Source organism: Neophocaena asiaeorientalis, unplaced genomic scaffold (genome assembly GCF_003031525.2).
Source record: "Neophocaena asiaeorientalis asiaeorientalis breed wild unplaced genomic scaffold, Neophocaena_asiaeorientalis_V1.1 scaffold51, whole genome shotgun sequence".
In the NCBI taxonomy this organism is placed as follows: Eukaryota; Metazoa; Chordata; class Mammalia; order Artiodactyla; family Phocoenidae; genus Neophocaena; species Neophocaena asiaeorientalis.
In genome coordinates, this window is record NW_020173335.1 from 1,281,884 (window position 1) to 1,299,944 (window position 18,061).

Here is an 18,061-nt window from a genome sequence, read left to right on the forward strand (position 1 = left end):
CCCAAGTTCCCTCCTTCCTTCCTCCCCCTGAAATCCGCTCCCGGAAACTCCCGCCTTTCTGGCCGCGCGCATCCGGAGCTCCCTCCCCATCCAGGAGGCGACCTCAGATGCTCCCTCCTTTCTGGCCTTGCCCTTGCCCTGCGTCCCCGTGATTCTGTTCTTCTCCTTGAGCCCTTGACTTTTTATAAGGAGTGACCTGGAAGACCTCAGAGAAGGTGACTTTGTGTGTTTGTGTGTGTGTGTGTGTGGTAAAACACACATAATATTCACCACGTTACATTTTTAAGGTACGGTTCAGTGGTATTAAGTACATTCATGACGCGCAACCATCTCTTCATCCATATGCTGAACCCTTCCTCCACAGCTGACACTGTACCCTTTAGATAGCTCGCCACTCTCCCCTGCCCCCGCCCCTGGCAACCACTGTTCTATTTTCTGTCTCTGTTATGATTTTCACTACTCTAGGTACCTCATGTAAGTGAAATCGTGCAGTGTGTGTGTGTGTGTGTGTGTGTGTGTGACTGGCGTATTTCACTTAGCATAATGCCTGTAACTTTCATCCATGTTGTAGTATATGTCAGAATTGCGAGAAGGTGACTTTTGAGTTAATTCCTGAAGGAAGTGAAGGGGCAAGAGGAACAAATGTAAAGGCCCTGAGGCAGGAATGGGGCTGGTGTATTGGAGCAAAAGTCCAGTGCAGCTGGAATAGGATAGGGAGGAGGGGGAATAGTAGCCATAAGGCAAACTTTGGCTTTTACTCTGAACAAGATAGGAAGCCACTGGAGGTCACCTTTAAGCTGAAGGGTGACCGGATCAGACTCCACATTTCTATTGAACCTCGCTGGCTGCTGAGTTGATAATAGGATGGAGGGTAGCAAGGGCAGAATGGGGAGGCCAGTGAAGAGGCTGTTACTTCTAACATTGTCTGGAGGACTAGGGAAGGCTTCCCAGGAGAAGCTGAGACCAGAAGTTTGAGTAGGAATTGACAAGGTGAGGGGTACCTTTATGTGTCGGAGGTTGGGAGTGAAGTATTCCAGGTGGAGGACACGGCTTATACAAAGGTGTGGAGGTGAGAGCAAGTGTAGTTGATTGGCGTTAGTACAGTTGGTCCTTTCCTTAAAAAAAGTTTTTGGCCGCACTGTGCAGCATGCAGTTTATTAGTTCCCCTGACCACGGATCGAACCCGCATCCCCTGCAGTGGGAGTGTGGAGTCTTAACCACTGGACTGCCAGGGAAGTCCCAGTTGACCCTTGAATAACACGGGTTTGAACTTACATGCGGGTCCACTCATATGCAGGGTTTTTTTTCAGTAAATACATACTACAGTAGTACATCATTCGTGGTGCGTTGAATCCGAGGATGCGGAACTGCAGGTGTGGAGAGCTGACTCTAAAGTTATATGCAGATTTTACAGGGATTTCCAACTGCACAGGGGTTGGCCCCCTAACCCTACCACCCCCCACCACGTTGTTCAAGGGTCAGCTCATTAAACCCCTAGATTGGGAGCTTCCTGGGGAAGAGATGTATTTTCATTTCCATAGGGCAGGGCCTCTACAGGCGCTCTGAAGACCTGCTGATACCACCCTCTCCTCCCCTGTCACTGTGAAGTAAGAGTGCCACCTGGGTTAGACTAACCAGGGCTCTGGGTCTCACCAACACTCACATCATCAGTGAGCTTGCTTTACTGATTTTCCTCTCTCTCCTATATATCTTCATTCTGTCCCTTTTAAGAGAGATCATCAGGTCTCTTTCATCTTAAAAAAAAACAAACCAAAAAGCCCTCCCTCTATCCTGCTTACTTCTACAACTATTTTTGTATAACTCTCCTACCCTTCACAGCCAAACTTATAAAAATAAGGATTTTTAAAAATTAAAGTATAGTTGATTTACAATATTGTGCTAGTTTCATGTGTACAGCAAAGTGATTCAGTTATATATATATATATATTTTTTCAGATTATTTTCCTTCATAGGTTACTACAAGATATTGAATATAGTTCCCTGTGCTCTACAGTAAATTCTTGTTGCTTATTTATTTTATGTATAGTAGTTTGTATCTTTAATCCCACACTCCTGATTTATTCTCCTCCCGACCCCCGTCCCTTTCCCCTTTGATAACTATAAGTTTGTCTTCTATGTCTGTGAGTCTGTTTCTGTTTTGTATATATATATTCATTTGTGTTATATTTTAGATTCCACATATAAGTGATATATATTTGTCCTTCTCTAACTTCACTTAGTGTGATATTCTCTAGGTCCACCCATGTTGCTGCAAATGGCAATATTTCATTATTTTTGTGGCTAATATTCCATTGTGTATATATATATATGTATATATATATCTATATATATACATATATAGATATATATATACCACATTTAAAAAAAAAGATATTTATTTATTTGGTTACACCGGGTCTTAGTTGCGGCAGGCGGGCTCCTTCGTTGCGGCTCCAGGGCTCCTTAGTTGCGGCATGCATGTGAGATCTAGTTCCCTGACCAGGGATCAAACCCGGGCTCCTGCAGTGGGAGCGCGGAGTCTTATCCACTGTGCCACCAGGGAAGTCCCATATACCACGTTTTTTTTTAATTTAACATTTTATTTCATGGAACTAACATATACAAAGTAAAAAAAAGTGTCTGAGAACAAAAAATGATTTTCCGAGTACTTTTTTCTTTCTAGTGTTTCATTTATTTAATATTTGTTTTATTCATACTACGTATGGGGAACTTTGCTATCTGCTAAGAACACACATACGCACTTGGCATTGCCCCTACTTTTAGTTTAATTATGGATAATGGCTATTTTTAATAAGAACAAAGGCTTCTATGCTTAACACACATTAACTCATTAAACAAAAATACTATAATCATGTCCACTTTGTAGTTGGGGAGACTGAGGCAAAGAAGAGTTAAATAATTTGTACAAGGCAGACAGCTGGTAAATGGAGAGGATGGAATTTCAAATCTGGCTTAGTTTTTAGTTTTTAGTCTCTTAACCATTATAGTGCATTTATTCTCTTAGCTCCCCGCCCACCGCTGGCGCTTCTCTGCTTGTGGGATCTTAGTTCCCCAGCCAGGGATTGAAGCCAGGCCCACGGCAGTGAAAGTGCTTTCTTAACCACTGGACTGCCAGGGAGTTCCCTGCATGTATCTTTTTGAATTAGAGTTTTCATCTTTTCTGGATATATGCCCAGGAGTGGGACTGCTGGATCATACGGTAGCTCTATTTTTAGTTTTTTAAGGAACCTCCATACTGTTTTCCATAGAGGCTGCACCAATTTACATTCCCACCAACAGTGTAGGAGGGTTCCCTTTTCCCCACACCCTCTCCAGCATTTATTGTTTGTAGCCTTTTTGATGATTTGATTTTTGACCATTGTGAGGTGGTACCTCATTGTCATTTTGATTTGCATTTATCTAATAATTAGTGATGTTGAGTGTCTTTTCATGTGCCTGTTGACCATCTGTATGTCTTCTTTGGAGAAATGTCTATTTAGGTCTTCTGCCCATTGAAAATTAATTTTTAAAGACATAAATTATGTAAAATTTCACTGTACATGCTTGCAATAAATATCCAAACATATAGGGACTTCTCTGGTGGTCCAGTGGCTAAGACTCCACGTTCCCAATGCAGGGGGCCTGGGTTTGATCCCTGGTCAGGGAACGAGATCCCACATGCCTCAGCTAAAAACCCCACATGCCGCAATGAAGATCTTGTGTGCTGCAACTAAGACCCAGCACAGCCAAATAAATAAATAAATATTTAAAAAAAATCCAAACATGAAAAAACATAAAATCAAAAGTAAAATTCTCCTTCGCTGACTACCCTGCAGAAATAACCACTGTGAAGAGTTTCTTGTGTATCCTTTTTAAGCATTTTCTATGCATTTATACAAGCATATATGGCTGTCCTTTTTCCTTGATGCATCCAGTCTTTTTTTTTTAATTAATTAATTTTTTATTTATTTATTTTTTTGGCTGCATTGGGTCTTCGTTGCTGCACGCGGGCCCCCTCTAGCTGTGGCGAGCAGGGACCACTCTTCATTGTGGTGCATGGGCCTCTCAATGCGGTTTCCTGTCTTGTTGCAGAGCATGGGCTCTAGGCGCGTGGGCTTCAGTAGTTGTGGCACATGGGCTTAGTAGTTGTGGCTCACGGGCTCTAGAGCGCAGGCTCAGTAGTTGTGGCACATGGGCTTAGTTGCTCCACGGCATGTGGGATCTTCCTGGACCAGGGCTTGAACCCGTGTCCCCTGCTTTGGCAGGTGGGCTCCCAACCACCGCGCCACCAGGGAAGTCCTGATGCATCCAGTCTTGATGCATCCATTTCAATACATATAAATCTAGCATGTTATTTTTTTAAATTTAATTTATTTTTTTATACAGCAGGTTCTTATTAGTTATCTATTTTGTGCATTAATGTATATATGTCAATCCCAATCTCCCAATTCATCCCACCAACACCACCCCCAGCATGTTCTTTTTAACAGATATATAATATCCTGTTGTGTGGCTGTTTTATAGCTAATTTAACCAGCCCCCTGTTGAGTATGCAAATTGTATTTCACTTTAGCTATTTATAAAATGCCACAGTAAATATCCTCTCTGTAAGTCTTTGTGCATGGGTGAAGTACATTTGTAGGCTAACTTCTTGGAAGTAGAATTGTTGGGGTAAAGGCTGTGTGTATTTTTAATTTTCATAAATTCTGCCTAATTGCCATTCAAAAAAGTTGTACCTAATTACACTCGCACTGATAACTTTGATAGTTTAGCCACATTTATTGAAAGAGTTGTCTACAGTTGCTTTCTCCACCTCTTCACCTCCTACTTACAGCACAACTCACTCTAACTTGGCTTCTCTCCACCACTTCACTTTAAAAGGATCTAAGGAGAGGTGGATTGCTCTCTCCTTTCTGAAACACTCTTGCCCTGGCTTTTTTTTTTTTTTTTGCGGGACACGCAGGCTCAGCGGCACATGGCTCACGGACCCAGCCGCTCCATGGCATGTGGGATCTTCCAGGACCGGGGCACGAACCCGCGTCCCCTGCATCGGCAGGCGGACTCTCAACCACTGTGCCACCAGGGAAGCCCTTGCCCTGGCTTTTATAATACCGTACTTGCCTGGTCTTCCTCTGCCCACTTGTGAATGTTGGTGCTGCTTAGGGCTTCAGTTACAATCTGCATGCAGATGACCCCGACATTATTTCCTTCTTCCTAATCTTTATCCACCTGCTTATTTGCCATCTTGATGTACACGCATGTCCCACAGGCACCTCAGATTCAACATGCCCAACATCCTCCTCTGGTGCTCCCTTCTCAGCAGCTGTTCCACTGCTGTCCAGTGGTCCTAGCCAGAAACCTGCAAGTCATTTTTGAACCTCACTGTCCCTCAACCTTCACCTCCAGTCAATCACCATGTCCCTGCCCATTCTGTCTCCATAATGCCTCTCAAACTATCACATCTCTCATCATCTCCCCACACTACCCAAGTCCAGGTCCTCACTGTGTACCACCTGGACACTGCAATGACCTTCTAATTGCCTCCCTGGCTTTAGACTTACTACTCTCCAAACCAGTCTCCACCCTGTAGCCAGAGTGAGCTTTGAAAAATGCAGATCTGATTATGTTACAGTCCTGCTTAAAACCCTTCACTAAGTTCTGATTGCACTTAGGGTAAAGACAAATAAACCTCCCCTGGCTGATGAGGCCTTGGCAACCTAACTGTTGTCACCACTAACAATTGTTAGTCACCAACTGTTGTCACTACTAACCCCCTCCTTCATACTGTAATTAGTTTCTTGAATGTTTTATGCTCCTTCCCACTCAGAGTTTTTGTCTTTGCTGTTCCTTCCTGCCTGGAATACTCTCTCTTTCCCTCCTGCCTTGACCTGGCAAACACCTTCTCAATAAGTAGGTCTCAGCGTAAATTTAACTTGTTTGAGGATGCCTTCCAAGACCCTGAGACTTATGCCCAGTGCCTAACACAAGGGTTGGTAGGTGTTGAGAGCTCAATAAATATTTACTAATGAACAAGCGAAGGCCTCAAGGGCCAGGTGGGTGATTACCAGACTGCAGTTTTTCACATGACCTCTGGGTGTCACCCTTGGCCTCAACTTAACCAGGTCTTGGCTGGGAACCCAGAAGGAAGGGCAGATTTGATGCCCAGCCTGGCCCCATCCATCCAGCAAACTGGGAAAGGTTATGGGAAGCCCAGCTACTTCCTGGGTCTGACACGTTCTCCATCTGCTGTGGGTCAGCTGGCTTGATAGGGTGACCAATCATACCAGTTTTCCCAAGACTGAACTGCCTGTGCTCCCAGGATGTGGAAATTTTAGTCGTAAATCTGGGACAATCCCAGGCAAATCAGGATTGGTCACTGAACCATGGACAGAGGGGTTGAAACCCCCACCAATGCACTAGACTAAGGTCTAGGCCTAGCAGCAGAGCTGGCTCCAACCCAGCCAAGCTCCTTGCAGCAACACCACTGGTGGGCTGACCCTGTAGCCTGGTGGTTGTAAGAATTTAGGGAGAAAAAGTATATATACTTTAAAGGAATATAAAGAGACCAACTTATGTCTGACAATGTCTACCATTTATTCAGTGCTGCTGGGCATAACATACTTATACATATCTTTTCTAATCCTCACAGAAACCCTAAGAGTACAGAAGATTATTTTCCTTTCAGAGATTAGAAAACTGAGACTCGAGACCAGACTCAAGTAACCAGACCAAGTCACGCAGCTGTTAAGTAACATGGTGAAATTCAAACCCTTATCTGTCCGAGTACAAAGCTTCAGTTATTTTCACTGAATCTTTAGCCTGGCCATTTCCTTCCTTCTCTAGTCACCATTTGAGAGACCCAGGAGTGTGAGTAGGAGGCAAGAGGCAGGTGTGGGTGGAAAGGGTTGAGGAAGAGGGTCTGTGATCAGGGCCTGAGTGGGGGGTAGGGGATCCACATAGCATTGACAGCTTGCCTGTCCACATCAGAGAAGTCTCTGCTGTCTTGAACTAGGTGTGGGCATAGCCTGGGGACTCCAGGGAGGCCCCTTCACAGGCTGTCATCCTGACACCAGGCTGTATATTCATCAAGAAGCCAAGGCTATGTTTCCCAGAGTCCAGGATGAACCCAACCAGGCCTTATCTGATTGCAAATGGACATCTGGACATGAGAGAGGCACAAGGGAGGGGCCATCAGGAGCTAGCCATAAACTCAAGAGATAAGTGAGGGGTGGGGGGATGGGTGGGGATGTGACAAGGGTCATGGTAAGTACAGTGCCTTGCCCAGAGTTTAGGCTCAGTGAGTGTTGCAATTAATGAGATAGCCAACTGCCCCTCTTTCCTGGAAATATTTGTAAGGCTGAGTTTTATTTTTGCCCAGATGGTTGTTTAGGAATTGAACTGCTTTTGAATACAAAACAAGAGTTGGTTGTGTAGAAGCATGAGCAGAGGCCTGACTTTGGTTGTGTGGAAGAATGGGCAGAGGCCTGACTAGGCTGTGCAGTGGTTAGAGCCCTGATGAACACTTATTGGTCTGGCAACCAGATATCCGCTCCACAGGAGGTGTGATAAGCCAGACTCTGGGATTCCTTTACATTAAAAGACAAAATGCAGGCATCCTTCAAGAATTTTAAGTTCTCCGGCAGGAAGGTGCTTTGGGCTGTGCTGTTTTACTTTATTTTATTGGTGATGTCCAAAGATTTTTAGGGTGCAAGATCTGTCCTGGATCATCTTGGCCTCAAACCTGCCAGCCCCTGGCACTGGTATGGCCTGGCACCCCATGGCCAGGTTCTTCCCTGTGGCTCCACTCTGCCAGCCAAGCCATCAGATGGGTGGTACTTGAGCAAGTCTTACCCAGAGTTGGGCCATGTCTCTGCTCTTCCCTAGCTGGCTTTCCAGCTTCCACTAGAGAACTGGGCCTTGTACATTCTAGGGAAGGCTGAGGATCTGGGCATAAAGCAGGGGCAGAGAGAAGAGAAACTTTGCTTAAGCTGCCTTGTCCACAGGATTCCTCTTTCCTTCATTCTGAAAATACCTAGTTCCAACTGTGATGAAAGGGAAGAGGAATTTGTGAAAGTTACGAATACTGTACCATCACATTGATGTGGGACCTCTTGCCAAGAGCTCATGGAAGACAGTGACCTGGTGCAGTGGAACGCACAAGACTTTAGGGTCAGTCAGAATTGGATTCTGTTACTTTCTTGCTGGGTAACCTTGGGAAAGTTATTCAACCTCTCTGAGTCTTGACTTCCTCAATTGATAAATAGGGATAATAATAATAATGATAATGTCTACATCATATGTTTGTTTTGAGGTCTAAATTTGCTGACCAATGTATATAAAAATATAATATTTATTGAGTGCTTATTATGTGGTAGGTCATGTTTAAGTGCTTTATAAGCATAATATGAACTCACATAACCCTATGCGTTGTGTACTTCCATTGTCCGTGCTTTATAGATACAAAACTGAGACTCAAAGAGCGTGAGTAACTTGCCCACACTGGTAAATAGCAGAGCCAGGATTTGGACCCAGGCAGTCAGGCTCCAGTTCACATGTACTTAACTACCAAGCCATGATGCCATATGGAGTAGGACTGAATAAAGAATAGCTATTATGATCATAGTAATTTAGTATTAAATGCTTTTTATATCCATGGTGTTAAGTGTTAATTATTAGCATATTTGGATGCAACGTTTATCCCTTTTGTTCCTATTTCTTCCACAGCCATGGCAACAAAGGGCCTTGTGCTCACTACAGCAGAGCATCCTGTCTTTGTCCAATCCAGCCCAGAACATCAGTCTCTGCAAATAACAAAAGATGTGGCCACTCGGCCGCCTGTCGGTGCCCCCACCGGAGCACTGAGAAAGGTTGAGGCCTCTCCAACTGGAACTGAACTAGGAGAGCAGCAGACAGGTACTACATATCGGCTGACTGGGAGCAGGGCTTACAAAAGAGAGGTCATGCTTAATAAACCTGATTAATTTCTTTGAGTGGCAACAATGTAATCAGACAGGAGTGAAAGGAGGGATAGTAATTTATCCTAATTCCAAAGCACAGGAGTGCAGCTAAAACCAACACACAGATTTTATGGAGATGCTGCTGGGGCCTGGAGGGTTCTGGTGGCATTCAGCCTTGGGGGCAGCCAGAGGGAAACTCAGTGAGTTGCTCACAGTGACCTAGTGAAGAGGAAACCCAGAGCAGGGACAGAGCACAACCTGCCTAAGCCATCTAACCTAGACACAAATCTGCCTGTTAATTCCCTTCCAGTGGCTTCCTGCCGCCTATATATAATAATGTGGATGATAATAAAACAATGATGGCTGCATTTATTTGATATCTACTATGTGTACGGTACTATACAAAAAGGAAACTGAGGCAGAAAGCTTAAGAAACCTACCCAGTCACATACGTATTAACACACAGCTGGGCCTCCAACCCAGTCTGCTCTCACATTCCAGTCCATTTGCAACTGTGTTTAATGATGCGTCTCTTCCATCAGACAGGAAGCCCCTCTGTAGCAGGAACTGATTCAACCTTTGCTCCTTTAGCCCTCAGTAGATGGAAATGCTGACGCTCCCACGTCCTCTGTGCTTCTCTTTCTGAACACTCTTCCCTGGGTGAGCTCATCCTTGCTTTTGGCTTCAGGTCCCATCTCCTGGAGGAAGACTTCTAGAGAAGAGTCTAGAAGACTCCCTAACCTCTGACGCACCCCAGATGAGCACCCCAGTCTGAGCCCATCGTATAAATTCCTTCCTTCTTGCCAGTAGCTGGTTTAGGAATGGGGTTATACCCAGTGAGACTAAGAGGACACTTGCTGGGGGGCTTCTGGGAAAGGTTTTCTCACTCCTAGGAGAGAATCACTGGAAGTGACATTCCCAGTGGCTCTCTTCCTGGGAATGTTGTCAAGTCTAGATATGTCCTGGACCTACTGAAGCTGGTGTGCTCCCAAGCTGAGAATGGAGCCAACAGCAGGGATGGCAGAGTGGAGAGCTGGAAGAAGTCTTTGTCCTTGAGGGCATGGGTGCCCTGCCATCCCTGGAGGCCACCCTAATGCTGAACAAGGGAAATTAAATATTGTCACTGCTGAAGCTATTGAGAGTGGACTTTCTGATATTTTGTGGTAGAAAGCATCCTTACTAATATAACCAGGGCAGCATTACGACTTTTGTGGGCCCCTTCCTACAGAACAATTTCTTTTTTTTTTTTTTTTTTTCGGTATGCAGGCCTCTCACTGTTGTGGCCTCTCCCGTTGCGGAGCATAGGCTCTAGACGCGCAGGCTCAGCGGCCATGGCTCACGGGCCCAGCCGCTCCGCGGCATGTGGGATCTTCCTGGACCGGGGCACAAACCCATGTCCCCTGCATCGGCAGGCGGACTCTCAACCACTGCGCCACCAGGGAAGCCCAAACAATTTCTTTTTAAAGTATGTTTTATGACTGCATTGGTGTAAAGATGAATATATTAATATTATCTATTAAAACATCTTTATTAAAACTTTTTTCTGGGACTTCCCTGGTGGTGCAGTGGTTGGCAATCTGCTTGCCAATGCAGGGGACACGGGTTCAAGCCCTGGTCTAGGAAGATCCCACATGCCGCGAAGCAACTAAGCCCATGCGCCACTACTACTGAGCCAGTGCTCTAGAGCCCGCGAGCCACAACTACTGAGCCCACGTGCCACAACTACTGAAGCCCACGCACCTAGAGCCCGTGCTCTGCAACAAGGGCAGCCACCGCAGTGAGAAGACTGCACACCACAAATATCTTTAAAAAAGTAAAATAAAATAAACTTTTTTTCTGATTTAAAGGAGATTAAAGCATTTTTTTTTTTGAGGAGCCCTAAGAGTATTGGGGCACTAATAGGCCTACCCATGCCTAGTAGATAGACTGGTCCTGGATACGACTCCCAAATAGTCATGTCCAGGCCATACCTCCCTTTTGACCTTCAAACCTGCGTACCCCACTGCTTATTGGATAGTTCCACTTGAGTGTCTTACCCCAAATTCAGCATACCTAAGGCTGAACACACAGTTTCTCCCACACCTTTTCTTTGTCCAGTGTTCCCTGTCTGAATGAACTATGTACTGACCAGCCAGAAACGTGGGACCTCAACTTCTGCCTCACCCTGTGTCCAATCTATCACCAAATGCTGTCACTTTCCCTCTTAAAGGGCTCTTAAAAGCATTTATTTATTTCCCTCTCCATTCCTTTTTTTTTCTTTTATTTCTTTCTTTCTTTTATTTATTTGACCATGCCATGTGGCATGCAGGATCTTAGATCCCCAACAGGGGATTGAACCCGTGCCCCCTGCAGTGGAAGCACAGAGTCCTAACCACTGGACCACCAGGGAAGTCCCTCCATCTACACTCCTACCTCCACTGCTATTGTCCTAATCCATGTTACCTGGATTACTGCCATGGACCCTAATGCTCTCCCTACACTCTCCCTGTAATCTTTTATCTACACTGTCCTCAGAAAGAGTTTTTTCAAACGGCAAACCTGATTCCGTCATCTCCCTGGTTAAAACCTGATGGCTTCCTGTTGCTCTTATGACATAGACCCAAACCTTCAGCGAGGCCTCCGAGGCCCTGCCTAGCATAGCCCCTGCCTCAACTTACCCTTCTCTCCTCTTACTCTGGGCTTCAGCCACATGATCTTCCCTTAGCGCCTTACATGCAAAGGCTCCATCCTGCCATTGGATCTTTGCACATGCTGTTCTTCCATTTTCTAGTCCTCTCTCAGCTCAAATGTGCTTTCTCAAGGAGGCCTTCCCTGACTCTTAGGAAGGTCAAGTGTCACTATGTGGTATTGGGCAAGTTTCTTAATTGCTTGGTGCCTCTGTTTTCTCATCTGTAAAATGAAGATGATAGTAATGCCTAACTCAGGTTTGTTGTGAGGATTAAGTAAAATGCTGCATGGGAACCACCCTGAGGTCGGACTGGTGCAGTGCTCTGCTTGGATAATTGTCCTGCCCTCTGGCTAGCTTTCTAGATGAGGACAGTAGTGGAGAGACCCCGCCCCCACCTCCACTAACTCTAGTTCATGATATTGGGGTGAGACAGACCCTAAAATGTTAGGGCTTCAAGAAAGAGCATCTACACAAGGGCACTCAAAGATTTCTGAGTGTTTTGAATGAGACCAAGGAGCTAGTTGTGCCAGGAAGTCATTGACAATGCCTGAGGTTAGGGTGGGGTGCTCAGAGAGAGGGAGACATCAAGGGAACCCTCAAAGGTCAAGGAGAGAGGAAAGGTCAGTGGGAGCACACCACAGTTTTGTCAGATCTCTGAGTGGCCCAGAGCCCTGAGAATGAAGGACATTGGTTACCATGGGGTCTCTATGTTGGGTAAACCTAGGCTCCCATCCCACCCTGTCACTTGTGGGCTGGAAGATGGGGAAGTCATTTCACTTCTCCTTGCCTCAGTTTCCTTATCTATAAAATGGAGCTAATAATTTATTTTTTAGATTGATAGGAGGATTAAATGGGACTGTATTAACTTGCTTGGGCTGACATAACAAAGTAGCACAAACTGGGTGGCTTTTTATTTTTTTGCGGTACATGGGCCTCTCACTGTTGTGGCCTCTCCCGTTGCGGAGCAGAGGCTCCGGACGCGCAGGCTCAGCGGCCATGTCTCATGGGCCCAGCCACTCCGTGGCACGGAGGATCCTCCCGGACCGGGGCACGAACCCGTGTCCCCTGCATCAGCAGGCGGACTCTCAACCACTGCGCCACCAGGGAAGCCCTAAACTGGGTGGCTTAAACAACAAATTTATTGTCTCATAATTCTGGAGGCTAGAAGTCTGAGATCAAATTTTCTGTAGGATTGATTGCTTTTAAGGGCTCTCTCCTTGGCTTATTGATGGCCATGTTCCTCCTATGTCTTCACATGCCCTTTCCTCAGTGTGTGTCTCTGTCCTAATCTCTTCTTATAAGGACGCCAGTTATATTGGATTAGGGCTCACCCATATGACCTCATTTTAGCTTAACTACCTCTTTAAAGACCCTATCTCCAAATACAGTCTCATTTCAAGGTACTGGGCATAAGGACTTCAGCATAGGAATTTTGGGGGCGCACAACTTAGCCCATAACAGCGATGTAGACATAGGTTAAGTAACCAGCACGCAGCAAGGGCTCAGTAATGCTAACTCTTTTTTCTCTGTCGTGGTAAAAGCAGACAATGGCAATGCACTCAGCCCCAGAACTCCACAGATAAATGTGGCTTTAAGCCATTTGGTGCCTATGACTTTCCCAAACACTGGAGGCAAGGACTTTGTTCTTCCTCTCTCCTCCTTGGGCTGGGAATTTTGATAAATCACATCGTGTCCAAAAGCAATTGGGAACTCTGGGAGTTATTTTTAGTATATTGACTTAGCTAAAAAAATCTAAAACATTACACTGCCAATCACCAAAGCAATTCTACTCTGACAATATCTGCTTGCAGCCTTTGCTAAAATGAACCTATAATTGATTTGAGTAAGGTAGCCCAAACTCAACCCACTAACTAGTCAGTGTTTACCAAGTGTGAGTTTTTGTGCCAGATGCTGTGGAAGACACAAAGAAATCCAGGACACAGTCCCTGCCTCAGGACCTAGAGGCTTTGATTGGGATGTTAGCTCGTGTCTCTAAAAGAGAATAGAAAGCAGCCCCTGATGTGAGTGAAATGAAGGATCAGATAGAGTTTGATGTGCCTCTGGGACATCCAAGTGGAGCTGCCCAGGGGCCGGTTGGATGGACACCTGTGGAGCTCCAGAGGCTGGTCTGCTTATAGGTGTGGGAGTCATTATAATAGATGAAGCCACGGGGAAGGGTGGTAGCTTTGAGGGATGGTATGGTACGTGTGGAGAGAAGAGGGCCAAAACTAAGTCCCAGTTTCATGGGAGAGAAATCTGACTGGCCCAGCTTGAGTCCAGTCAGCTGGGGTTAAGGGGTTAGAGTCAAGTCAGATAAACATGGCTTCCAGGGCCCCAGGGCTCCAGCTGTGTAGGTGGATTGGGAAAAGGCTATTCTCAGGGAAGGCAGTTGGTGAGCTGAGTTCACATCTAAAAGATGGTTACCAGAGAGAGCATGCACTGATGGAGTTGGCACTCACATTTAGTAAACACTCAACAAACATATGCAGAATCAGTGAGTATATTAGCAACTCAATGAATTAATGAAGGGATGAGTAATCCTGCCACAGACTTTTTGGTAACACTATTTTTTCTTTTTTTTGGCCGTGCCACGTGGCCTGCAGGATCTTAGTTCCCTGACCAAGGATTGAACCTGGGCCTCTGGCAGTGAAACTGCCAAGTCCTAACCACTGGACCGCCAGGGAACTCCCAGTAACACTGTTTTTTAAAACTGATTTGCAGTTCACACACTATAAAATTTTCAGGAATTCCCTGGCGGTCCAGTGGTTAGGACTCAGCGCTTTCACTGCTGGAGGCCCAGGTTTGATCCCTGGTCGGCGAACTAAGCCATGTGGTGTGGCCCCCCCAAAAATTAATTTTAAATTGTACAGTTCAGTGGTTTTTAGTATTACCACATATATTTGATTTCGTGCTTCCTTCTATGAGACACAGATTTGACTAGAGTCCTCTGTGGACATAGAGTACCAGTATGACTTCATGTTTAGTTTCCCTTACACACAAGGCAGTTTAAGGAAAGGAACCCCCTTCCCTTCTTTGGAGGATGCCCAAGGACAGGAGCTGGAGAAGGCCCAATGTGGGAAAGCTACAGAAGGGCAATGAGGAGTCCCGAAGTTGCACACAGCATCATTGCACAGTGTCACTGCCCCCAACCCATCTGTGAGGCTGCAGCAGGCAGGATGTGCAACCAGATGGCCCTGGACAAGGAAATACCCATGGACAGCAAGACCTTCCTCAACAGTGGAGGCTGGGACATTCAGAGAGCATGGACGGGCTTGGAAAGAGTTCATATTTATTCCTTTATCCCCTCCGTTGGAAGAGTAATGGACCCTCAAAGATATTCACATCCTAATCTCTGGAACCTGTGACTGTGTTCTGTTATATAACAAAGGGGAATCAAGGTTGTTAATTAGCTGATTGATTATCCTGGTGGGTCCAGTGTAATCACAAGGGTCTTTAAAAGTGGAAGATGGAGGCCAAAGAGGAATGAGAGTCAGAGAGGGAGGTGTGACAATAGAAGCAGAAGCTCAAGTGATTCTATGTGAGAAATGATTCAACCATCGCTGGCTTTGAAGATAGGAGGGAGCCACATGTCAAGGAATAGGGCTGCCTCTGGCAGATGGAAAAGGCAAGGAAATGGATTCTCCCCATTTCCACAGTCCTGCCAATCAGTCAGTTGATTTTAACCCCGTGAGACCCTTGTCAAACTTCTGATCTCCGGAACTGTAAGATAACAAATTTTTGTTGCTTTAAGCTACTAATTTTGTGGTAATTTGTTCCAGCAGCAATAGGAAACTAACACATCCTCCTAGATAACTAAAAGGGACAACAACAAGATTCACTTTTAGATCTTCGTTTCTTTTTATTCCTTTTGAGTAGTCTCTATTTTCTCTAAGATCTGCTCTTTTGTCCTCCTGGTCCCCATTTTCCACTCTAGGCAGAGGACCTTTTGGGATGTTGCTGAGTCCTTGATCCCAAGAACATGCCTACCCAAGTCCATTTGTCCTTCCAAGGCCTGTCCCCAAATGCCACCTTCTGCTTGAAGCCCTCATCATTTTCCCCAATGAATACGATTTCTCCCTCTCAATCTCTGCACCACACCCCTCACTGCGACACCTCTACATTCATGACTCGACTCTTCTAGGAGTCTACAGTTATTTTTCCTTTGCTATTTTAAAATGCCAGGGACTTCTCTGACAGTTCAGTGGTTGAGACTCCACGCTTCCACTGCAGGGCGGTGTGGATTTGATTCCTGGTTGGAGAACTAGGATTCTGCATGCTGCATGGTATGGCCAAAAAAATAAAAATAAAAAAATAAAGCCAGCCTTTGTAATCAGGGGAAGTCATGTATGGATGTCCCTCATTATCTGTGGGGGATTGGTTCCAGGACACCCCCCTCCCCTGTGTGTACCAAAATCCATGGATGCTTAAGTCCCTTATATAAAATGGCAGAGTACAGTCAGCCCTCCAATTCCACGGATGTGGAACCCATGGCTTTTGGGGGGCTGACTGTACTTGGTCTTCAGTTTGGAGAGAGAGCTCAGCACAAGATAAAGAACAGAGATATGTTTCCTTAGGACTCTAATCTAGCTGTTTCTTGTCCCTGCCAGCAGACGAAGCCAACCACCATGAAAAGACAACAATTAATCCCATGCTGAAGGCCAGCTAGTGTTGGCTATCTCTTGTGCTCACCTCATATCCTCTTGGTCCTGTTTTTTTTTTTTTTTTTTTCAGTACGCGGGCCTCTCACTGTTGTGGCCTCTCCCGTTGCGGAGCACAGGCTCCGAACGCGCAGGCTCAGTGGCCACGGCTTACGGGCCCAGCCGCTCCGCGGCATGTGGGATCTTCCCGGACTGGGGCACAAACTTGTGTCCCCTGCATCAGCAGGCGGACTCTCAACAACTGCGCCACCAGGGAAGCCCCTCTTGGTCCTGTTTTGACACCATCATTGCTGGGGAAGCAGCTTCACACATGTGTCATGTAACAGCACCTCACCTAAGCTCCTCCAGGCATCTCTCTTTCCTTCTCAGGCTTCTGTGGGAACCACCTGGCACTCACACTGGTGCTTCTGGAAGTGTGAGGGTACTAACAACTCATGAGAAAACCCTTGACCCAACAGGATGGGAGTTGAAGGATAAATTCTCCCCTCCTCTGGCCTATAGGCAGACAATTTTGAGGTGGTTTTCACAGTTCTTCAGAAGGTTCCAGCACGATCAAGCCCCAGTTTCCACAGCTGTGATCAACTCAAGTATGGACCCTTGAATTAGCTTTCCCTTCTGTGTTTCCCTATCCCTAGTCACCCCCTTTGGTCCCTGGGATTGCTTCCTATAGTGAACTACTTGCCCCTGAACAGTAATCTCAGGCTGTACCTTCTGGGGGAATCCAGCCTAAGGTGTCCACCTTGTGGCTAGAGTCATAGCTGTACCACATGACTGGACTGACCAATAGGTGAACAGCCCAAAGCCATTTTGAGTGTCAGCCTTGTAGGTCTGACCCAGATACAGAGTCTGTAGGAACCACTTATCTTCATATATCACTTCATCTAGATGCAGCAGCCTCTGAGGTCCCTTTTTTAAACACATTTTAAGGGCCAAGTAAGCCATCGACAATTTCAACAAAGGCAGAAAGAGCCCCAGGCTATTCCTTACTATTTTGGAATCTTCTGTATTTTATTGCATGTATCAGGTACTCAATCTAAGTAAACTGAAATACCATACCTATTACACAGTTCCCTTCACGTGTTTCCAGAGAAACGTGTTTCTATTCCTGCCTAACACAAACAGTATGGTAAAATAATAATAATACTTTTGAGTATTTATTATGTTCCAGAACTAAGTGCTTTATGAACATTATCATAGTTATTGTTAACAACCTCCCTTTGTAATAGATATTATTTTTAACACCATTTACGGATGTGAAAATTGAGGCTCTGAGAGGTTAAGTAATTGCCTAAAGTTATACAGCAAGTAAGTAGTAGAGCCAGGATTCAAATTTAGCATTCTGACCCCAGAGCTCAATGACAATGATCTACTGTCATGAAAAGAAAGACTACTGGAATAGATCAATGGAATAGAATTGAGAGCCCCCCAAAAACCCATACAACTGTGGTCAATTGATTTTTGACAAGGATGCCAAGAGTATTCAGTGGGGAAAAAAGTTTTTTCAGTAAATGATGCTGGGGCAATTGAACGTCAACAGCAAAAGAATAAACTGGACCCCTAACTCTCACCATATAAAAAATTAACTCGGGCTTCCCTGGTGGCGCAGTGGTTGAGAGTCCGCCTGCTGTTGCAGGGGACACGGGTTCGTGCCCCGGTCCGGGAAGATCCCACATGCCGTGGAGTGGCTCGGCCTGTGAGCCATGGCCGCTGAGCCTGCGCGTCCGGAGCCTGTGCTCCGCAACGGGAGAGGCCGCAACAGTGAGAGACCCTCATACAGA

At 45.7% G+C, this 18,061-nt stretch overlaps 1 long non-coding RNA gene across 2 annotated transcripts in view; it reads left to right on the forward strand.

Annotated features, from left to right (window-relative positions):
- Nucleotides 1-73: 73 nt before the first annotated feature.
- Nucleotides 74-18,061, forward strand: part of LOC112400384 (uncharacterized) — a 34,255-nt gene continuing 16,267 nt past the window's right edge. Inside the window, exons 1-3 of one of the 2 annotated variants that reach the window (XR_003003394.1) lie at nt 74-215; nt 8,725-8,913; nt 9,646-10,164. This is a non-coding gene — a long non-coding RNA (uncharacterized LOC112400384). Of the gene's footprint in view, nt 216-8,724; nt 8,914-9,645; nt 10,165-18,061 lie in introns of those variants that run through there. The other variant, XR_003003393.1, reaches the window with a different exon arrangement.